This window comes from Sinohyriopsis cumingii, chromosome 1 (genome assembly GCF_028554795.1).
Source record: "Sinohyriopsis cumingii isolate HCF-2022 chromosome 1, ASM2855479v2, whole genome shotgun sequence".
NCBI classification, from domain to species: Eukaryota; Metazoa; Mollusca; class Bivalvia; order Unionida; family Unionidae; genus Sinohyriopsis; species Sinohyriopsis cumingii.
The window spans coordinates 8,642,992-8,668,633 of NC_142961.1; the positions used below are offsets into that span (position 1 = coordinate 8,642,992).

General features: G+C 36.5%; 1 protein-coding gene across 18 annotated transcripts in view; it reads left to right on the forward strand.

Moving 5' to 3' along the window:
- Positions 1–25,642, forward strand: part of LOC149806390 (band 4.1-like protein 2) — a 324,157-nt gene that overhangs the window by 192,413 nt on the left and 106,102 nt on the right. The window contains exon 1 of one of the 18 annotated variants that reach the window (XM_089952696.1): positions 11,602–11,756. The exons of the other annotated variants lie outside the window; for them this stretch is intronic. The gene's annotated coding sequence lies outside the window, so the exon portion shown is untranslated. Of the gene's footprint in view, positions 1–11,601; positions 11,757–25,642 lie in introns of those variants that run through there. 18 annotated transcript variants of the gene reach the window in all.

The following is a 25,642-nucleotide window of genomic DNA, read 5'->3' on the forward strand; positions in this document are numbered from 1 at the left end:
TCATATCTGGTCCTGGCTACTCGACTATTAATGGCAGATCACCTAGACACAAAGCTGGCCTTGTTAGGCTCTTTGCTGTGTAATACTACAACGAGATTTGTATATCTTTCTTCATTACAAAGAATTATTATGTTATTGTTATGTAGTAGTTATGGCCCGAGTCAGGCAATGAGATCAAAGTTAATGTCTGAAGAATGTAAATTTCCTATCATTCCAGTCTAGCTTATACAGATGAAAGATAGGCAAGTGATAATCTCGGTCTTTTCAGCAAATGAGTGAAATCAGAATTCCAACGATCAAGGTCATGACAGTCTTTGAACGGTTCATTTACATTAGATAATGCTCTAAATGATCTTAAAGAATGTGTTGTGATGCAATAAATCAATCAAGATTTCATCAACCTTTCCTTTCGGAGCTTTAAGGGTGCTTTAAAGATCAGTCTTGGGCAATTTAGTGGTCGTTAAGTCTGCAGCGAACAGAGCAAGAAGCAACACATGGAAATATCAAGGGAGCTAGCGACGGAATTGATTCCCGCCCAGGCGTTGAATGCACTAAGAACCCTCGATCTCTTAGTAGCCTCCGGCTGGAGCTTAAGAACTCAGGAAGAAAAGAAAAAACTTTGCTTTTAATTATGGATAACGATGAAAATGATGTACGAAAACGGCCCAGGAGTCGTAGAAGGGGAAACACGCAGAAACCGCGTGAGCATACTAGGCAGACCCAGTTAACATGCGATTCTACTGCTACGAACCAAGGAGAAGTCAAGCGCCAGCAGCCGACGAGCCAAATGAAACAACCTTGGAGGCCCGGCCAAAGGTCTTTACTGCCCAGGAAAACCGATCCACGTTCCGGAAAAAACAGGACAAAACATTTAAAAAATGGAGACATTTGCGAGCGTAGTATCCCAAACTCCAAAAAACAAAACATCAGGACGGCAGGAAAACAACAAAGACGTGGAAATACAGGCTGCAATTAGTATATATGTTACTGATACAGAAAACAGTGAAGATGAGCAGCAGGCTGAAGGAGAAGTGAGCAGTTCAGACGAAGAAGAATAGAAAAAAGAAAACGACCCAGAAAATCAACAGCTGCGGAAACTCAGGCTAGAAGCTGCACTTTACAGTGCCCAAAAAGCTAAAAACTACGTTAGTGTAGTAACATATGTCGGCTGGAAACAACTTGTAGCCAGAAAACCGAGGCCCCATTAGTGTTTGGAGTACGTACGCTGGAACAGTACTACCATGATGCTTTTTATGAACATTCACTCAATACACTGATTGAAGCAGCCATACGTATGACTGCATTACAGAAGCTTGAGGCATTCCCTGGACTGAAACGAAAAGAATCACGTTGCACGTTTGGACAGCCGTCCTAAAGCTCTTGTACGGGATATTACTACCAATGCCTCTTTTCGTAAGGGTTTCTACTTTGGCTTAGAACCCCGACTTTGTTGAACTTACACAACGAATCTGATCCTTTGGTGACCGTTGAAAATTATAACCCATAACCTAATATTGACAGAAATTCATTATAGTCACTTTGACAAAATTCTAGTAGGATAGTTTTAGAATACTTACGTGCCTTAGTAGTCTAGATTTGCAGTATAGGACAATAGGAAAAAATATTTTATTATATATTTGACTTGATTATTTGCACAGGTGGCTTACAAATTATTGGTATTTTATATTGTCCATTAGAAACAACTGGACTAGATTTGAACAACTACGAGCCGGCGTTTCAGGACTCTGTGCGCTTGTGCCGGGACCTTTGCCACATTGCCTCTTTCTCGGACATTCGTACCATGATGGAGATGTGGAATAATTTCCACCCGTCTAAAACAGCAGGTGTCCTGATGTGACGTAATAATCGTGACCAATCGGGATTGACGTCTCATTCTGCTTTGGTTGGCACATAGTATCTCAGTAGAACAGACTCAAACTTTTTTTTAACATGAGTGTGTGTATGGTTCATTCCTACTCATGTATAGCCTTACATTCAAGTCGTTAGGGACTTTATAGTCCCAAGATCTGACGGCTAAATTAAAAAGTGTTCTTTGAACACATAAATGCGTGGGGGATGTGGCACAATTCCTTCCCCCACGATTAATTAAATAGTCCGCTTTGCGGACATTAGCTAGACGTACATGCCCTGATGGGCGAACACGTCTATAATTTAATAGCCAGTCATTTAGTGGTAGTCATAAATATCTGTGGGTTTGAGGGACAATGGGAACATGAGGCTCCAGATAAGAAAGGTTTAATTAGAATATTTTGACTTAATGGTGCAGTGAGGGAAGGACACGTAACAACGACCAGTTCCAGCTGCGGGAGAAGAAATAATAATTTTAATATCCGCACCACAGCGCCATTTATGTGTGAAGTTCACACCTTCATACCTATCAAATTGCCCAATGCTCCAGACTGCTTTCCAACAGAATTGGCGACAAAACATAAAGCTGTTGGTGAAATACAATATCAGATTTACTGACAGTCTGTAAGGTTAAAGTCTTGTAATACTTAGTTTACTGTGTAATAAGTAGAGTATGATTTTTAATTAACTTTGTGTATATATGTGAATATTACTGGGTCATAATTTTCACAAGTATATGCAAACTTATTAAAAATCCTTTGTACATGAAAGTGTTTAATAAAGACTGAAACAATGTAAATTTCGCAAATTATTTGGTCAAATTAGGTTTAATATTGAAAGCGTTTAGAATATGTGTAACACATACATGCATTGGGAATATCAAGCGAATTTTGTTAAATATCAGGTTTTAGATATTTGTCCAAAATGAGCACAACATTCAGGATTGAAATGTTAACTTTATAAGTTACGGGAAATAACAACGCTGCTACAACTACTCCTATTACTACTACTATTACTACTACTACTACTACAACTATTACTAGTACTATTATTGCTACTACTATTACTACTACTCCTATTGCTACAACTATTACTACTATTCCTATTACTACTACTCCTATTACTACTACTATTACTACTACTTCTATTGTTACAACTATTACTACTACTCCTATTACTACTACTATTACTATTACTACTACTAATATTGCTACTACTATTACTACTACTCCTATTACTACTACTATTACTACTACTCCTATTACTACTACTATTACTACTACTCCTATTACTACTACTATTACTACTACTCCTATTACTACTACTATTACTACTACTCCTATTACTACTACTATTACTGCTACTCCTATTACTACTAATATTACTACTACTACTATCACTACTACTACTATTACTACTACAATTACTACTACTCCTATTACTATTACTACTACTACTATTACTACTACTATTACTACTACTACTCCTATTACTACTACTATTACTACTACTACTATTACTACTACTATTGCTACTACTACCATTACTACAACCACTATTACTACTACTACTATTACTACTACTACTATTGCTACTATAGCAGGTAATACTAATGCCAGTTAAAGTTGGCATATATTTACAGCTGTGGTAGATAGTGAGGAAATATGTCAGGGAAAAAAGTAAGAAAAAAGTAAATAAACAGCAAAAGAAACCCAAACATTATAATAAATATTTTTCTCCTATGTATACGCAATACAGGAGCACCAGCATAAACCAAAGTCTTGCCACGAGGAGCCTTAGATTTTATGTATAACCTTGACTATACTATTAAAGCAGTAGTATGTGCCCAGATGAATTACTCTACCAAGATACTTAAAAAATAGTCCATTTTTTCTCCAATTTTTGGCTCTGTAAATCCACGCGTGCTTGCGAAAATATGTAAGGGAAAAGCAAGCCTATTTCCACGTGCATTTGACTGCATATATGCCAGCAGGGGCATCCGTGTTGGCTGCGGGAGTGTTTGAGGCACTCGATGGCAATATTCTTGTGTGGCCAATACTTTGCTGAAAAGAACAGTTTTTGTCAGTGACCCCTCCCCATATAAGTTTTGTGAAGAATTGTCACCGTTACTATGTACCAGTTATTATGTACTTTTGAGAGAGTGACGTATGTAAGCTGAAGTTGTTTGCATCTAAAACATGCACTGTGGAGAGAATGTTGTTTTACCTCTATGCTACATTAATGTAATGTGGATGATATTTCTTTGGATATTGTACTTTTGGAAATTGTACATGATCTAAGCACACTGCTAACTAAAATGACTGCTCCCTTGTGCTAAAAAAATTCAGCCTGAATTAGTCCAAAATACACTATAAGTAGCAGCTATTAAAATAGTGAAAATTAATTTTGCCAGACTAGACAATACCAGCTTCTGACAGTGCAATGAATGGATTACCAAATATATGAAATGTGAAAAAAAGATATCGGCTCTTTTTTATACAATTTACCTCTGAAGTTCAGGAAGTGAAAATGACCAAGTGGAGCTAGCACTTTTTTGAAAGGTGCACATCTGGAGTAAGGCCAAGCTGTATACTCTATAACCCATATTACACCCATCAATCATACACCAAAATAAAGGAAATTAAAGGTTCTTTCAATTATACCTAAGATATACAAGGTTATTTTTAAATAGCCAGTATAACCAGTGGGGAAATTCTTTTTCTTTAAAATTCTAACCCATGCAAAATTCGAAACTGTAGAGCGCCACCTAAACTGAAGGTGAAATACTGTGAATCTCTCATCAGCAGTTACCCCTCCCACCACCACCACCCAATCCCCTCATTCCGCAAGTACCCACTGGGAAACCAGGGGTGTGTTTCCCCGCTGTGACCAGAACATCGTTTAGCCCTTGGTATTTTTTTCATGCGTGTTGATTACCTTATGATGACGAGCAATTGATTCTCATATAGAATTCGGTTTAGCTAACATCTCCAAAAGATGTATGTGACCATGTCAGCTAAACCAATGTCTGCAAAAGAACTGTGTGACTGTTTAATATGAACCAGTGGTTTCAAAAGATATGTGTGACCATTTAAACTAAACTAATGTCTCCAATAGATCTGTGTAAACATTTAAGCTGAAAAATGTCTCCAATAGATCTGCGTGATAATTTAAGTTGAACTAATGTCTGCAATAGATCTGTGTAACCATTTAAACTGAACCAATGTCTCCAATAGATATTTGTGACCATTTAAGCTGAACTAATGCCTCCAATAGATCCGTGTGGCCATTTTTGCTGAATAAATGTCTGCAATAGATCTGTGTAACCATTTAAGCTGAACCAATGTATCCAATAGATCTGTGTGACCATTAAGCTGAACAGTTGTCTCCAATAGATTTGTGTGACCATTTAAGCTGAACTAATGTCTCCAATAGATCTGTGTGACCATATTTGCTGAACTAATGTCTCAAAAAGATCAGTCTGAGCATTTAAGCTGAACTAATGTCTCAAAAAGATTTGAGCATTTAAGCTGAACTAATGTCTCAAAAAGATCTTATGTGCTATTGAAGTTAAACAGTATTTCTTGTCAATATCACAAAAAGACACACTGGTTCTATATTGTACTCAGTTGAAATCAAGCACGAGTTTTAGTTGCAAATAAACAAGAATTTGACAAATTTACTTGCTATTATTCTGAAAGACTTGTATTAAAATCTATTTATTGCTCTCTGCTGGGGTCTCCCCAGTCATGGATGCAAGATTTGCTTCTATAGTGCAGAAAAAGAAAGAAGAGATGCACTGGAGTCAGTTGCTGAAATGACACACTCTTATTCTGACTGAGAAGATATTGTTATCCTATGTATTATGTTTTTCATGCGAAAGAACTAAACCAAATTAAAATATATACGAAGTACAATAGAAATCCTAAATATCACCAAGTGTGATCACTGTAGTTGGACCATATGCACATATTATGTATGGTTCTGGTTATAAATCAAATTAACCAATGGACATAATTTGCCACTAGATTTGAAGATTCGACTATTTGGACTGTCTATTTTGTTTTTGCTCTTTATTTCATAAAGGGTCCTCAGGTGTTGCTGATAAGCCCCTATCCCATTATTTTAAGCGCATACCCCAGTGTTATTTACTAGTAAATCGTACATATTCATATGTTCTTAGGAGTTCGTTTTTTACTTGTTATATTTTACTTGTTTTTCCCATGTATTTTCAGTTTTGAGACAGGCCCTATCCCAATTTTTGAAACGAGCCTATCCCGATGTAGATTACTTCTAAATTGGGCAGTTTCACAACTTCGACATTTTACAAAACGATGATATCTATCCCAAAATGACTGAACGAAAGCCCATTCCCAATTACTTTATATAAAAAATTAGCATGCAAATTATTTTTATTGACTTTGAAAGACATGTAGGGCATAACTTGCTGGATCATGAAGATAACTGAAATAATTTCAGATAAGTAAAAGCATTGCTGCTTTCCTTTTTCTTTTCTCCAATCAGACCTAAGTTTGTTTACGGTAGACCAATCAGATTTAAGTCTGTATGTAGCAGACAAACAGTCTATTATCAGTAAAGCTGAGCTGTACACAGTTTGTTATCTGTCAAGCCGTTTATTTCGGTAATTTACTCCTCTCTAACAACACGAACAGTTCGTTATCAGTCAAGCTGTTTATTTCGGTAATTTATTCCTCTCTATCAACACGAACAGTTTTAGCCACGGGACATTACATCGTTTATCCATCTACAAAGAATTATCAGATTCTCTGGGTTTTAAATCATTCCTCGGTAGTTTCTATGGGGAGGATGGGGTATGTGAGATTGATAGATAGATAGTGCATTTGTCTAAGTAATAGGCTAAATGTGGTCTGTTTGGCAGTACAAGGTAATCCCCCCCCCCCCGACTTATTTAAGTATTTCTCAGAGTGCTAATGCTATGTTTAATTTTCTCTTAAAGCTTTCTATATACTCTATATGCTCAGCATAATTTTCATTCAACAACCCACATTTTATCAAGTTAAAGTTTTTGAAGAGGAAACTGCTTCTAATGGCAATAAAATGAACACACACAGTCTTTTTAACTGAAGTCTAGAATCTATTCCACTGGGAAGCAAGATACAGTGATATAGCTCCTGGAAGTGAATGTGGGGCATTTGGTCTGTAAATCCAACTTACTTCTTCGTATTCTACTTGTACAGTCTCTTCTTGGTGGCGTTTGTCTAAGAACTCAAATTTATCATTCCCCAAAATAACTTTGAATCAAATCTAAAACTATGGAACACAGCGATCAAATCCGTCATTTCAGGAGCTGAGTTATTCAATGGTTAGCGTTCCAGAATTGCGACTGAAAGGGCACTGGTTAGGACTTTACAATCTGGTGGTCACGTGGTTAGAGCGTCCGCCTCAGATGCGAGAGGTCGTGGGTTCAATCCCCGGCCGAGTCATACCAAAGACTTACAAAAATGGTACTAACAGCTGCCTCGCTGGGCGTTCAGCATTAAGAGGTTAGTGTTAGCACTGGTCGGCCTGGTGTCAGGATAATCTGACTGGGTGGGACATCATGCTACATGTCTGCGGCATGATGCCCCAGTGCTTGACGTCACTATAAACTGCCACATTGCAGACATCTTAGCGATATGACTGAAAAATTGTTAAAGCTACGTTAAAAATCCAAATCACATCACACATCACACAATCGGATTAGCCCAGATATGCTACTGTGGTGTGTCCTTAAGCAGTATTACTCCCTTGGCACTAATTAACTATTTGTGTTGCTATGCCGTAAAACACCAAACCAAACCAAGCCATCAGCTCCTCCAGTTTTAGATAGGAAGAAGAGCTGATATTCATGTACAAACTGCCGTATTAATTAAATTAGTGCAGTTTAATGAATTGTATAGATATTTTTTCAAACGTTCTAATCAGAAATGACGGTGAATTTGACAGCTTTATGTTTTCATATGTAAATTACTTTTATTACGTGTAAAGGGTGCAGAAGATTCGGTAATTACCGCAATTTTGCTTTTATAACATATTTGTATGGTTAATTTCTCTATATTTTCCGCAATCGACGGATTTAGCGATGCACTAGATGTCACATTATTCGTACATTCTTCACCTGTGGAGACAGTAATTGTTTGTACCCGTGACGTACTCCATTCCGCTTATGCTTGAAGATGACAGTCGGTTGAAAGAGACTATAAAGTTCTACTCTTATTAAAGGCTTGGCTTTAGTTTTCGATATAATTTTAATTTCATATAATAAAAGGACACACCTTTGCAGTATATGTGAGTATCTTGAAAAAAATTTGAGTTTATATAACGAACTATTTATCTTGCTTGGTGAGAACTGGCAGGTTCTTGGAGTAGGTTGCATAAATAGGACAGCCTTATAAACCGGTTCTTCACACATCACCATAATCTAAATTCAACTTCACTGTTTCATTAGTAAAGGCATCAGCTCTCGTTTCCTCGCAAGATACAGCCAATGATACGTTAAACGTGTCATGAAAACCAACAGATCAAATCGTCATAGTCTGACATCTTTGTTCTTCAGTTCGAATCGGTAGACCAATGCATGGGCCGGATGCAACTTAGTGACGTCACCGCTGCATTCATTATGGCTACTTGTGGTAAAATTTGTTGTATATTTTTCCATTGGCTTCGGATACATTAGTGGCACATATGAAAAAAGTATGGCTATGTATATCAGGATTTAACAGTCAGCACAATACTGACTATATGGTACCGATTAAAAGGAACGTTATAAAAATGTAAATATAAAGAATTGCCCAAACAAATTCAGGAAGATAGGCTCTTTCAGATAAACGTAAACATGAAGTACTAGATAAAAGGCAACGATATTAAAATAAAAGACACATGTTAAAAAATAAGAGTTTGATGTCCGGGCCAGTTAATATTTTGACTGTTATAATGATCGCCATGTATCGATTTACCTGGCAGTTCACGGGACTCTAATTCAAAGTCATTAATACTAACTACCAGGTCGCAAAAAGGCAGGTAGGGTTATTAACTTCCCTAACTCAAGATCGAAATTTGAGCCATTTGATGAATGGTATGGGCTTTAGGGCCTATCGAATTTTCATGGAGAACTTCATTGCAACCGTGCATATTTTCCTGTACAGTAATGTATACAGGAAGTATAAAAACACAGAAAATGTTAATTTTTTTAATATAAAAACTTCCAAAACACAGAAAAACATTAAACTTAGATATGAAAGAATCATTTGAGTGGAAGATTGTCAAAAATAAAATGAACAAATGCAAGGACGGATACATTTTTTCCTGTTGGGTAGAACTACCTTCGTTGCTGCCAGAGGCTTTAAAGAAACCTAATTGGTCTTTTACTCCTCCTCCTCCCCCCCCCCCGTTACAGCTGAGCCGCAAAACATTCCTCTTCAGAATACTAATGCTCATGTGGTAATACACATGTCTAGAAAATTTGTAATCGAAGAACAGTACAGAGTTAATTGTGTAATTTTGTTATATAAATCTAATGGGGGAAATCAATTGTGGATTTATCCATTTGTTAATTTTTTAAAAATAATTCATCATGTTTTCTCACTGTAGTTGTACAGGCGGATCAGTTAACATGATATTTCAAACAGCCACACATTTGGTGATAAAGGCAGTTCAGTTGGGCTAATTTTCCCTTTTTTCCCCCTAAAAAAAAAGAACAAAAATAAACAAACAAAACACAGATTGAAATAATTTTATATAAACTAGGAAGGATTTCAGTTTTAAAGAGTGAACATTATTAATTGTTTATTATCTACAGCTAATCTTCAACATAAGAGGCAAGACACTGTTCAAATACACTGATGTATGTAGTACGCTCTCATATTTAATTACACTATCTGCCCCTGAATGTGTACAGTCACAGAAATTTGTCCAAATGATTAAGCAATTTATAACCCGCCAGTCACACACTGTGATAGACAAGAACAAAGATCGTATTGATTTTATGTCCGGAGCAACGAAAATTAAATTACAATTTGACATGTGTCAATTTAAAAAAAAAAAAGCCATTTACTTGCTTGAATAAATAAGAGAAATCTTATCTGAATCTGACGTTTATACCAATTTGCATGATATACCCTCCCTCAGGCGCATGATGCATATCAACAACTTCTCTCTCTCTCTCTCTCTCTCTCTCTTCAGCGCCCACCTGTATTTTAAAGCCACGCGTATGTAAAGGTCAGGGACGTATCTAGGAGTGTCGCTGTGGGGCTGTGTAAACAAGTAAGAGAAAAGTGGGACGCAACCCCTTGGTTGAAGCCAGGGGGAAGCTTCATTATTTTTAAGCGTTACCAGCGCGCCGGCTCCGTCCAACTCGACTAAATCTGCTCCTGAAAATCAAGTTCAATAAATCTCATTTAATACACAAATCAATCCATATTCATCTGTGTATAAATACTACCTGCTCATAACGGCAAGTTTTAGATGGCCCCTTTATTGGTTCTTATGCGCAGACTTAGCCTCACATGGATGAAATTGATGAAAAGCGACTGCATAAAACAGGATTTGCTGCAACAACTCCAGCGGAAGTTCATTGAAACCGATATAATTCGTAAATATTCTTTTCTTATGATTACATAAAGCAGTCGTAAAACACTGTCATGAATAATGCAATCCTTCCATATCAGCCTTCAAAATCAAAACCGTTATTTTCGAGGAATTATGGATGGTTAAAAATTAGGCAGATACATTTGCGCATGGACTGTAGGATAAAAGAGCATGGTGTTCTTATAATCTAAAAAATACAAGTGTACCTAATACCTTAGCCATTACATCTTTAAAGTTGAGTATTTCAGTGCGTACGATGTGGTAATGTTGTAAATTGCTGCACTGCTATGAGTTTCTAATTTAAAAAAATCTTGTTTGCTTGAAAATTTCCCCCATGTCAGATTCATGATCGTAACTGTCTTCCTTTATATTGAACGTACTGTGTTGCACAATAACACATCTTTGTCTCTAACTTCTTAGGCGGCAGGGGATGGTTTCGTTAATTGGCCCTGTCAACTTAAGGTTATGGTGTGACTTTTTCAGCTATTATTGTTTACTAATTAAAGATATGGATATAATTGTGAACTTGGTGTTTCGGGCTTGTGTTGTTCTTGAAATGTCAGGCAGGTACACCTTTCACAGTTACTCTGCAGTATATGTAGATAGTTAAATACCAATAGTCGGCTAGGAAGAAAAGCTAGCCTCCCATAGCAGTAAATACGTGGGTTGGAGCAAGTAAAATATCTTAAAACAGCTTGGATGACAACTTTTTTTAATTGCACCAGCCTGTTTAGGACATACTGTTTTGCAGAATGATCATCTAGGAAAAAGGCTTGTGTTTGCACTGTGATCATCGTAAAAAAATGCTGGTATAAATTTAGGCTTGGGGTGCATAAACTTCTTCTGTTATAAACTGCCATTGACGTCTCTGTTCAACTGATTCTCTGTTCAAGTGGATAATATTCTTATGCTTTGTTTAATATAGCTATCCAAAAATATGGACCTTTTTGACCTCACTTGTGTATTTTATTTTTTTTTTGTGATTTTTTTTTATATTAGGTTGGTGAATGCGGCATTAAATTTGTGCATAAAACTATGCCCTACCCCCTTAGGCACAATTTTAAACAAATTATCTGCACCTATATGAGTCAAACGGTCATAGCATATCATTGCCTAATACCTTCAAACTCCATGACTTTTGAGACAACCCCTTAAGCAGACAGTACTCCCACACATTGTATAGGGCAACTGGAGTGGTTTATCAACACGGGATTTTTACCTGCCGCGCCAGGCTCAAGGTGAGGGAAAACTTTACCACAACGAACAATATTCATAGCGAGGTAATTTTTTAATATTTTGACTGTTAATTTTCTGGGAAGGGGTTGTTGTTGTTATTGTTGTTGTGTTTAGTGATAAGCTGGTGAAAATCGGCTTTGAACAACCAACATGGAAGATCTTTACCTGTGTTGTCTATACAGTATGCATGTTTACGTTTAGCTGCAAATAATAGCAAGCAAGAAACAGACCTCTAGGGATGCAAATATTTCATTCTAAACACAAGTTTTTCGTTGTGTTTTACTCGTACCTATGAAAAGCATATACATTGCATGTAATACGTGACACTAATGCATAAAATGCAAAGTTTTCTCAATAAACTTTTGTCTGCAACTTCAACTTTTATCAATGCAGTGTTTAAGTAAACAACATGTAACAGTCTATGATTCATAGCGTCTCTTTTCAACTTGATAGAAAATAAAAAATCTTTGTAGCCGAGAAAACGGTTATAGGCAAATTGTGAAGGAAGACGGTACAGCAGCACTTACAACTCTTAATTGACCGAGACTAGCAAACAGGCTTTATACTGTCCTTGCAAAATATAATTGAAGAAGCTACGGAGTGAGAAATTAGATTTGTGTTGAATTATATCAACCTGAAATAGTCGTAGATTTCATATAATACTACTTAAAAACGAAAAAAAAAATATTAAAAAACAACCAATATTTCCTAAAGAAACAGAAGCATTCGTGTTAATTTTGTTTGTGTAATTTCAACCCAAATGGCAAGCTAATAAATGTAAAAATACAATACTCACTATATATATTCATAGATTTAATTAAAAGTTTTGCTGTAAATATTCACGGTCAAAGGCAGTGTATGGACAACCTGTATGAACTCCTTTCACTGTAAATATTTATTTTTTTGAAGATATGATGTGATTCATTGACACTGTACTTTACCAATCGGGGGATTTCTTTTATTTCATGCACGCTGAATTTGCGTAAACCTTTAGTAAATGAAGATCTTTTACTGCAATTTGTTATTGCTGTAACCCGGGTCAGCATTTTCCATTATTTTGCACAAACTTTTTCCAGTTGACAAAATGAAAGATAAGCACGAAGTTTTATGAAGTGGAAGATACATGATTAGTTTAACCTAAAACTTTTTGATTAAAATGATACTTAATTTTTTTTAAAAGAAATATCTTTTATGCTTTTGCTTATATAATTCCAGGAAACAGAAATAAGTGATTTTTCATTAATTACGTTGACTTTAAACTGCACCAGTATACTGATCTTCCTATATAACATACTAATTGTTGTTACATTAATCGTTTAAAGAACAATTAAGGAATTTGTTGAGCCGTATTTGTTTTGTCCAACGCATATACATGTGTACATGTTAACTGTTTTATATGGTTTGATTAGGGAGATTCCTCACCTAGAATCTGTGCTTGTGCTGATGCAAATTTTTGTCTTAAAATTAGTACCTGGTGAAAACTCAAAGTTTTATAACAGTATTAAAGTTCCAAATTCCGATACAGTCAACTTGAAGAAAATAGCTGTATGTGTCTGTTTGTAAACAACTATGTATACATATCTTCAAAATTAGAGACGAAATTAGACGAAGGAAGCATTTTCTCCACATCTGAGAAAATGCATCACAGGAACATAGTTGTTCTGAAATAGTCTGTTAAAGAACAACAATTTTTTCACTATTATATCCTTTTTTTTTCTTCAAAACTTCTTATGATAAAATAAATGTATTTACAAATTTGGTGTAACTTGTACACACGCTTGTTTTGCAAAAATAACCATAGCTTTTTATGGAAAACAATCTTCACTTAGATGAACTAAAAATCGTTTACAGCAAAGATTTTCCCACAGCCTTAAATTAAATAATCCCCAAGGCTTTCTTCTATGTGTAATATTAAATTATGTCACATCCATAAATCATGACCTGTGGCTACTAAGCTCCCATTTCATCGCTGTCAGCACAGTCACAACCTAATGCCTTTTTTTTTCCATCGACGTACCCCATTTTCCATGGCCGTAGGAAATAGAGACGAACGTAAGTGTTACCACTTAGATCAATATTGCTATTGGCTCTCATAATTGACTCAAGACTGGTATTGTGCCTTTTGTCAAAGGACAAAACTATTTGTGAAGTGGAAAGTATTACAGTCTGTGTAGCTCTGTCAAGTATGTTCAGACGACAATCTGTGATGTAATGCAAGCAAAGTTTAATGTTACTCGTAAAGAAAAGAAAAGACATCGTTCGGTCGTCAGGGTACACTGTATTGTCATTGAAAAGAACAAGAAAGATTGGCACAAGTTCTTAATCTTGATAATTTGTATATGTTAGGTCTGTTGGACATGCCATTGATTTAAAAGAACAATTGGTTCCTGGTGTTCGTATGATAGTGGGAATAAAAGTCTGGAATATTGCCGCCAATCCATGTATACATGCTAAATCCATTCTTTATTAATATAAATATATATTTCTCACTTCTTGAAATCTTTGCTGTCGTGGACTGACAGCACTACTATTGCTATTTACTGTTAAAAACATGATTTAGCTGATCCTTCAATCAACATGGCCAACATTTTCTATTTCTTTTTTAAGTTTCTTTTCTTAAAAGTCAAGGGTCTTGATATTGCATTAACGTAACTTAAGTGAATTCTGCCAACATTGTTACCCCACCTTATCCCACTCCACTCCAAAACCAACTAAAAAATAATCATTGATTATCCACAAATTTGAAATCATCAACTATTAACTTTGTAACAAATCTCAGTCCTTGAAATACATGAGATCAGGGCCGCGGATTGAATTTGTGGAACCAAGGACAAACTCTCCAGTAGACCCCTATGCATTACAAATTGTGACTGCGGTGGCCCCCCCCCCCCCCCGGTCGTTGGTATGGACACAATTCTGCTAGTTTACAGTTTACATAGGTCTTTGTGTTTTTGACTGATTGATCCAAAATTATATCATGAACATGATCGCTTGTTAAAATTAAATTCGTGCCGCAAGCAGAACAGATCCCATCCTTGCAGTCAACAATTTATGGCGAGTCTAACCCATACGTCAAAAACTTAATTGTTAAGTGCCATGCTGACCATAACAGAATGCGCTGTGAAACTATTCTGTATATATATATATATATATATATATATATATATATATATATGTATATGTATATATGTATGTATGTGTTGACTGATGGATGGATGGATGTGGATGGATGAATGGACGAATGTTATGTCAAACAGTTAAATACCGTAATTAAACCACCTGTGCTTTATATCTTTTGTCAATCAACAATAGTAAGTAAATAAGTAAATAACACAACATACTGTTAATTCACTTTCTTATGTGCATATTCAGCAACAGGGGCCTTGGGTGGCTGAATGTCTAAAGCGCTCGCCTTTACCGATCACTGCCATCTAACACTTGTCCGTGTGAGTTAGTCTCAGACTCGGCCAATGTGGGTATGTGAGAAAGCTTGCCAGTAGCTTCCTGTGGGTTGGTGGTTCAATTTAAGCATGTAGTGGAGATGTATAAATAAAGTTGTCCTGGTAAACAAGAATACATATATTTTAGGCGGATGACGTCATTAGATGACTAGACAAGTAAAGCTCCAAAATGCTCCTGTATGAAGAGACCAAAAGTGATTAGTCTCGTCCCACCCCCACCGCCGCTAAAAATCAGATAATTGCAAATGAAAACGTTATTGAGACCTTTGAAGGATAAGAGTGCTGCAATAATGAAGTTAGTAAAGATTTATAGACTTAAAAGATGGGGTAGTTGCTTTTTTTTAAAATTTTGTTTTCTACTTTTTTTCTTCCTCCCACGAATTTACCAGATGAAAGATAAAGAAGTACGATTATTTTCTTACTGTGTTTAGGATAAGTATGGAATCATAGCTTCATAAAAACGTTCTCTGTAAGGAACAACATCTGACCCTTGATAATCGTTAGTTATAGAGAGTAGTTCGTTTTAACATGGATTTCTATCAATGCTTATGTAGCGTGTGGAAACCGTAGTGTGTTCATTATATCGAGGATTCGTAATGGCGGGGTTCGTTTTAGGGAGGGACACTGAATATGAAGTCACACTTTATATCAAGATACTGTGGATTGATTTATAACTACGTAAATGTCTGAAACCACACCCTTAATTGTGCTCCAAAAGCACAGTTGTACGTAAGGACCAGCCAAATATACTGTGGGGTCAAATAAGTTGACTTTGCCAGTGGAAAACAAGCATTCCGTATCTTATACTCACATCAGTTGCAGATACGTGTAACAAACAAAATATTCATATTCATGGTCTGTCACAGTGCCAAATATTATCAGAATGACAAATCGTGACCAAATTTAAAGCCTTATTATAACAAGAGTACCATCGGTTATCAAGAGATGGAACATAAACAACAACGTAGGCAGTATTCATATTTTATTAACTTAACCTTGAGGTTGATAATTAACTAACCAATTTGTCAGAAACTTTAATAGGTATGCCTACATTGACGAGAAGCACGTGTTATGATAATCGTTATTGTACATAGTGGAACTTAATTAGAAAATTAGAAAGGCAGATGATACCCAGAAGAGTTCAATTTTAAAAGCAGGTATTTAAACGTGAAAACACACACACACACACACACACACACACACACACACACACACACACATATATATATATATATAAGGAGTTTATTGTTTAAATATTGCATATTTAATTCTCAGTTGTGTCATACTGATATGATAAAATTTAAGAAGCAAATAATGCATTGAATCAGCGCTAAATAATACAGCAATGAAATAAACACCACTTTCAATTTAGATGTTATGGTTGTGGCTAGTTTCTACTAAATGGTAAACACACAGCGACCTGAAACCGCGTGATTATCAGCATATTCTTGTGCATTGAGTTCCGTATTGTGGGTTTGTTGTACGGTTTTTAAACGTGTTCAAATAGTTAATCATATTGCTTCTCACAAAGTTTTATTCATGAAAACTTTATTGCAAAATTAACCAGACGAAAAGGACCAAAACATAAAATATGTGTTCGTTAGAACAAAGTTAGGTGCCACTTAGTTCATTTTTTCGACGAAGTTATTTCCTCTTTGACATATTAGGGAAATAGAATATGCTGACAAAATACATGTATAATTATCATAAATGACATTAGACTTTATAATTCCAAAACATAAGATGTTATATATGTCTTTAAAGATTTCAGGGAATATTCATGACCCTAGATGCTTAGTTCGGTTCCTTATTTGTAATCACATTTATCAGTCGTTTAAGCTCAAGTTTACATTGGTCTGATATATAAAAATTATCATAACAAACCTGTTCATGTTTATTGAAAGAAGAAAAAAATGCATCTCTAATGTCTTCTTTAACACACAATAAAACACGTATATTTGGCACCAAAGTGGTTTTTGACGCCAATGCATTCTGTAGGTTAATTAAACGATTAGACAAGCACTTGCTCTGGGTAATGAAATAATTGCTGTTAACAGATACTGTCCCCCTTGACGGTAGTCTTTGATGTTTTCATTGCACCATAAGAACACCTATTACTACTCTGTATTATCCTGAAATTACAAGAAGAAAAAGCCCAACGTTTTCCTTTCTTTCTGTCAGAATTCCCCAAGTCAGAGACTGATGAAATACAATTTAGCGTCCCCCCTCCCCGGGCTATATAAGGGGACAGTGTTCATTGAATGGGGTGGAAAGACGCAGAAAACACATAGATTATCGTTCCTTTTTGAAAGCCTCACATTATGTCCCCTATGACATAACTGACACTGTTAATATGGTAGTAACTGATGTTTCATATAATTGTCGATATTCGATAAAAGCTTGCTAATTTAGAAGAAAAATGACCACCACAACTTGTAAAGTAAGAAGGGAGCACAATCAGGGTAGAAGGCTACTCATAACAAATGGCAGGTTGCAGCACTCAACTATTTTTGCTTTGGAAAAACACTAAATTGTAAAATGAAATTTAGTGGTATTAACCTCTGACTTTTCTTCAGGTATACCATCTTTGCATTAGTGTATTTTTTAAAATCCACAACAAACATTATACCGTCTATACAAACCATTTAGTTGAATCGAACTGCAAATAACATAGACCATGCACAGTGCATCGGCAGATCATGGTTTGTGTTGTTTGTTTTTCTGATAGGTCATATCAAACAGCACAGACCCAGATCTGCCTGCGCATATATGCAACGGTGGGCTTGGGTCTATGTTGGTTCTAGTCCCATCCGACTCATACGGGAGCAAATACAGTCGACCAAGATCTGATGATGTATAGTGGGGTAGCTAATGGGGTCAATGATGTTTTCTCTGGTGGGGTAGCTAATGGGGTCAATGATGTATAGAAGGGTAGCTAATGGGGTCAATGATGTTTTCTCTGGTTATGATTAACTGATAACAGGATTTATCCTTAACTTATGGAACATTGTGAGGTGGCAGATCTCTAAGCTGTGTACATTTAAATGTACTTTATACATGGATGCATACAGTATCCTGTTCTATTAATAGATACATGTTATGCACATAGTGTACAATATTTTTCATTTTAGTCACGTGTTTTATAAGTCGTGTACGTTTTGCTTTGCCCCAAGTTGAAAAAAAAATGGTCATAGAAAAGGCTTATTCAATACTTGTAAACGAATAGGTTTTGTCAAATAATAAATCACGACACACATATATGTAGTGACTTTAATGGGGAGTACCAATAGGGGGTAGTCATTCGTCCGGTTTATACATCACGGTCCGGTTTTCATCTTGTTTGTCCTCTATCTGGTATTGATACAGATCATACGTATTTATGTCCGGTATTGTTATTTTAAAACGCCCAGCCTTTAAGAACAACAACTGAATATGATATTGTCTTCATTGGTTAATAATTTATTGATACTGGTTCTGCGAATGTAAAGATCCTATCGGAAAACATATCCGTTTGTGCGTTCTTATATCTTTCTTACATAGCCTGGATCAAGAAAACGTCACACGCTTAGCAACCTAAATTCCTTAATGTCATCACTTTTGCGCGCGTGCGTGGTGGTCGGCAGGGTAGCGTCCGGTGTTTTTAAATTCCGTCAGTGAACACCGTGCAAACCGATGAATGAAGAAAAAGAAAGACAATACTTTTCAGTTCGTATTTTTTAGGTAATGTACAATGTAACCGTTCTGACGATGCACTGGAAACGCAGAACATACGTACTCCATCAGATTTTGCAGGAAAACAGTAAAAATCAAACTAACTCTCCTTAATACACAGCCTCGTTCCTGACTTAGTTTCAGTGCATAGAGTCTTCCAAATGTTATTTAGCGGAAATTAAAGGGCACGGTTGTGAATTAAACAGAGGCCATTTCTTTATTACATTTCGCTGGAAAATGGTGGAAATCAAAACATATTCGATGGCTTGTTAATGCAATGTCTGATTTAAAATTTGATTTCAATTCCTTAAGTCTTTCAGAGTGATTTAACGGAAACGAAATTGAAGAGCAAATTTTAGTCATTTAGAAGCAATAACACGGTAACACTTTTCCGAAAACAATGAGAATGGAACCTGACCTTAATGTAAAACTACATAACAAATCTAACGTCAGTCCCAGAAGACCTTCAAAACTTATTGAGTACAAACGAAATCGAAAGACAAAGTTTTTAAACTAAGAAGAATCGTTAATTCGTAACAAATTCCAAAAAGCGGTGAGAATCGAACTTCACCTGGTTTAGTTAGGCAGTGCAAACTTTGGAGAGCAACGTTCTAAATGAAACGGGACATAACTGTACAATTTTGTCAGAAAAACTGAAAATTGAATGTAACCTGGCGTGTTTTAATGTAAATTCTAATCAACTCACCCCAAATGTTATTGAGCGGAAACGAAATTGGCGACGTGACTTAACGTGACAGATAACTGCAACACTGTATACATGGGGGTGCGATAAGGCGAAAACTTGACTATACCCTACATGTATAGTTTCACACACACAGACACTGATCTTGAGATTAGACATTTTAATCTTTATGTTCTACCTGACCAGTAGCAAAGACGGATGATGTTATCCTTGTCTGTCCGTCTATCGGACCTTTTTTAAAGTCTGCATTTAGGTTATTTGAGGCAACTGTGTCAGACATTCGTGTTACATGAATAATTTCTCGTTCAGCATAAATTGTAGCCTAATTGTTAATAAAGTCGTAAGCAAAAACTAAATTTCTTTTGAATAGAAAGAACCCCCTCCCCCAATAAAACTGAAAATTGCTTAACTCAGCAATACTGTATTTTCTTGTGTATAATGTGGACCTGACTACAAACATAGGTCTTCGATCTGTCATAGCGTTATGCGCTGACAAATCAGAGCTTATTATATGTAATTTCAAGCTAACATTGTAGACTGTCATCTACTGATGCATTGTATGACGGTTCATATAGGTCAATCCTTTTTTTTCTGTCTGATGTACATCATACAATAGCAAGGGAACCGCTGTGGCTCAGTAGTAATATATTATGTGACTCAAGAACTCAAAGGTAGCGGGTTCGAATCCTACCTGGACCAGTCTAGGTTTGTTTTTGGTGTGTCTCTGCGCATGACACTCTACTCCCATTGCTAATAATCCATAAATAGTTATTGATGTGTTGACATGCCGTTAAACGTCAACCAACTAACATCATACATTAGCAGATAAAATACGTATGACATGTCTCCAGCAGTCATAATATAAAATCTCTCATTTCAGCTTCCTAAATATAACCAGTGTCTTACTTTATGGCCCTTTGTGGCCATTTTGTATTTTAAATTCTATAAAAATACACACATAAGCCTTAGTCTGTTTCAAAGTATCATGATCTCCATGGGATAAATACGTCTATATTTCGTGGAATGAGCAACTAGCAGAATTTTGTTGAATATTGAATGATCTGCTCAATTGTAGTAACAATGTGTAAATTATAATGAAGTGTCTATGGCAGGACGAGACAATTAGATCAATACACAGAGAGCTTGGGTGTTGATTCTTGGCCTCCAAGAGTTCCAATGGCAAGACCAGATAATTAGATAAGGCATACATAGGATAGTGGTGGTACTTTACGTCTTAGAGTACCTACGGCAGGACCAGAGAATTATATCCATGCACAGATCGGATAGTTTGTGGTGGCACTTTTGCCTCGTAGAGTACCTCTGCCAGGATAAGGGAATTAGATCAATACATAGAGCGAAAGGGTTGTAGAGGTACTTCGCCTCAAGGCCAAAGGGTGCATATGCCAAGATAAAGGAATTCAGTCAATACATAGAGAGATAGGGTTATAGTGGTACTTTGCCTCAAAGCCAAAGGGTGCATATGCCAAGATAAAGGAATTCGATCAATACATGGATAGGGTGGTCGTGGTACTTTGCTGCTGCTAGCGCCTTTGGCAAGATAAGGGAATTAGATCAGTAGATAAAGAGGAGGGGTGGTCGTGATTTTGCCACTAGGAGTGCTTATGCCAGGTCCAGGGAAATTGATCCATACATAGTGCGGTCGGTTGGTGGTGGTGCTTTGTCGCTAGGAGTACCAAATGCCACAATAAGGGAATTAGATCAACACGTAGAGAGGTGGAGGGTGAGATGGTGGCGGACCTTTGTCCTTCATTTATGTCTCTTTCTACACTTTGGATCTAACCTTATCCTGATTAAATCTGTCGTCCAACTGTAACGTGACAGATATGCCTGCCAACTATGGCAGGAGGAAATCAATCAGTTGAATGTGTACATGGTGAGTCAATGGTATGTTTATATGTGCTATATTCTAAGATGACTCAAGCATGACTTGGAACAAACAACACTTGTGCTGTAAATCACCGTATTTAACGTCAGTGGATTTTTACTACCCCCTCCCTCAGGGGTCATTTCAGCATATTATTGACATCTGCATTTTTTAAAACATGTACCCGATACATGATACGTACTTTATTATGGTTTAATTAACTAAATTTGTGCTCGCTAATATTGCGTGATTTACAGTGACATTGAGTTCACGCAATGTTGTTATATATATATGGATGCAGTTTATTGTATTTAACTGTATGAAGCGATCAGCGGGACAAAATGTGTGATGATAAAACTGGAATTTTATAATGGCACCATAAGTAAAAAGCATGTCTATTAACATAGTGTATACGGTACGAGCACGGACTATCGAGAAAGGGAAGGTTTTAATAGTGTGATTTCCTTCTAACATTTTATAATGCTACCTTTATATACATGTACTTCGTAACTCAGGGGTTAGCAGTTTGAAGGACGTTATGTATCTTTCAGCAAAATGATTTAAATTTAGCGTATTTCAGCACTATGACATTTTGCATTGAGAAGTCAAAAGGACACTTATTATTCAAGTTCTCCTTAATTAAAAGAAGTAAACACGATGGGAATGAATCCTAATTGGGAAGATATTAGAGAAAACAAAATTATGATCAGACAGAGTAAAACAAACACAAAAATTATTTAAAATATAATGGGAATATATTTCAATTTGATTTAAAACAATACAGCTCTTACACCACGGTGAAAGCAAACCGAACTTGCCCTTGGAACATTTCAGCTTGTCTCAAATATAATATCCCAATATGATTAAAAAATAAGATCAGAAAATATATTTATTTTAATTTTTGTTACCATTTTATCCTTGTTGGCACCTTAAAAAACATGCTGATAATTAAGGTTATACAAATTGTATTGTGACATGTGACAAATGTGTAGATGAGAAACGGTTTCGATGCAGATATAGTTAGAAGGTAAAAAACATACAGGTACATGTATATAGACAGATAGATAACCATGGGGGCCCTCACATGGGAAAATGGGGTTTGTGTAACTTACCCCCGCCCCCCCCCCCCCCCCCCCGGCCGGATTTCACCTCTAAACATGTTTTGGCCTACAACTGACTACTACATGTTTATTCACCTCACCTCATCCCACCCCACCCTACCCGAAAATAATTCTGCGAGTGCCCTTGCAGATATGACTGCTTTATTCAGCAATTTATACCACCGACCCTTTTTACAAAATACATGAAAATACAGTGGTGTACAGAAATAAAATGTGTTGTTGTTGTTCTAGGGTTTAACGCCATTTTTCAGCATAATATAGGCTATACATGGCGGCCAGTATAACTGGTGGAGGAAGAACCCTGGAAAACCCAGGGTAGAACCACCGACCCACGAGAAGCTACTGGCAAGCTTTCCCACGTACCCACGCTAGCCGAGCCTTGGACTCGAACCCATGCAGACAGAGGTGAGATGGCAATGATCAGGAACCGTGAGCGCTTTAGACCACTCGGCCACTCGGGGCCCCAAAATGTGGTGTTCAGCATGCATATAACTACATAATTTCCTATAAGCAATAAATGTATGATATTGTAAAAGTGTTACTACCACTAAGTGTGTCATTCACCGCTCGTTTGAGTTTACCAAAAAAAAAATTGTCATAGACGAAAAGCCAAATTGATGTAGTAAGAAAGATTTCTTGTAATTAAGATATTGTTATGACTTATGAGAGATAAAAACTTTTCTACACACGGATCAAGATAAAAACCTTTATCAAAGCATTTCTTTCTTAGGCGACCATAAGCTGGACATACAACAAACAAAATGAAAGTAATCCTAACAGGTAATCACTATTTTTCCTACATAAGTCACAGCACCTAGGATTTCTCTCAGTCCTATGGTTAAGCCATCTCTACGTTCATTATATGCGCCGAGCACCTAAATTTAGCAAATAACTTACTAATTAAATATGATAATCCACATGATAGATATTGCTTTGCCAGTTTTGGAAAGCCGAATCTCCAATAATGTCAAAATAGCGAGAAAATTGTTTATCCTGTCTGACATGTTGATCCATGCATTCTCAAAGCCGAAGCGAGAAGAAAAAAATCCATGTCTTTTAATTCGGTAGCCCAGATGATACGGTTGGCTTCATCTGATCTTTTCAACATTGATTATACATTAGTGTGGACAAGGAGTTGACTGCATTCTTAAAGCCTTCAGCTCGTATTTAATACATGGTAAATGAGATACAAAGTGGTTATCTTCCGCAATCATTGAACACGATCGCATTATTATACTGTTTACAAATGTTGTATTGTACAAGTTCATTATATCGTTTAAACTCGTATCACCCAATAGATTGATAAATATATATGTAGAACATGGGATGGAAAATAAGTAGATTTGTAAGAGAGAGAGAGAAAGCGGGCTCTTGAACTGAAATATTAAACAACCAAAGATAATAATCTTGCCACGGATACTCATTTATCTACGACTATTGGAACCTTCCTGCACGTTTCGTAGGAACATGTTATCTATAGGCTCATCGTCCATGCAAGCCGCCTCCACCTTTTTCCGCACTCAAAGATACGCCATTTTCCTATACCGTTTTTTAAAGCATATTGTAACATTGCCCTCTTAGTAAGAGGGGTGGTTAATTGGATTTGGCTGGCGTTATCTAGAGGATATTATAGCCCAGCGGGAGTGAAAGAAGAATATAATTTCAACAGAGAACTGAGCGAGAATACTGGGAATATATAAAGCAATACGAGCCCCCTTTGACAAGAAAATAACAAATTTAATCAGAACAAACTAATAACGACAATTCCACTTCAAGTTAGATTATACCAATAGAATTTAACAGGAGTGTCCAATTTGCATTTATTTCATCATCATAACGAGAAGTGAGAAGAGCGCAATGTCCACGACTGATTTGCATGACTTCCTTTCCTTTGACCGTATATCAACGCCCTCCTAGTTCATCCTTCCTTAGCTTTATGCTTTGTCCCTTCATGGACTTCCTGGTCCTTTTATTCTAACCTCGTCCTTCTCTTTTCATCTGACTTCTGTCTTCAGACTATCCCGTCTCTCTCCCAGAAAGGTGTCCCTTAAAGGACAAAATTACCCCTAAATTTATGTATACCCCACTCTCTAGACGTACATAAATTCCCTCACGTTACTCAGATCATGTTGGCTATCCACACACTGCGTAAATTGTGACTTAGTACGGTAGGACATTGACCTTGCTTCCAGCAGCAGGTCTCAGATTACCACGCGAGCGTCTATCGAACATTACCGTATTCTTTTACATATGCTACTACATGTTCAGTTACTCTTGCATGGAATTGACAAATTGTAACTCACAGCAGTCCTTAACCTACAAGATCACTCAAACATTACAAAATCAGATACAGTTAGGTACGTATCGTTAACTCACGATAACATGTCTCGTCCTAACAAACAAAGAAAGTTATTTCATATAACCCTATGAAATCCTACACATATGAACATTTGGATCAATTCTACCAATGAACTAATAACTGTAAAATTAAAAGGTAAATTGCATAACAATTCTAGCATCAACACATTTCCATGAACTTGAATAAACGATACATAATATGGAACCTAGTCATAGCAAACACATTTGCATAAAACAAACAATCAGATAATAGAATATTACGTGAAACTAAAATTGCGTACCTTATTGCTGTTCTCTTTCCGATGTTGTGCCTCCTAGCACGAAAGTCTTTCTTTTTACAAGACGGCCACCTGGTCCCTTTCTTGTTTAACGAGGAAAGCACTATTCTCTTTAGGCCTCCCCGGAGTAAAGACTCCTTTTCCTCTTTCAGGAAATTTCATACTAAAGAATTTTGACTAAGGTCGTCACTTTAAAGTCTGATTGCTTCTAAAGTGTACGCCTTGATTTATTCTGCCCAGTCGTAGGCAGCGGTCCCTAATTTTTCCCAAAGAAATAATTCCTTTCATCAAATTTAGACAGCTCTGAATCTGTGAACGACGGTGCGTAAACATTTCACTTTGAAAAAAATGATAAGGTGACGTAGGTTCCTACCAAGCGGTTAGGGTTGGTAGCTCAAATGTTTGCTTTCTAA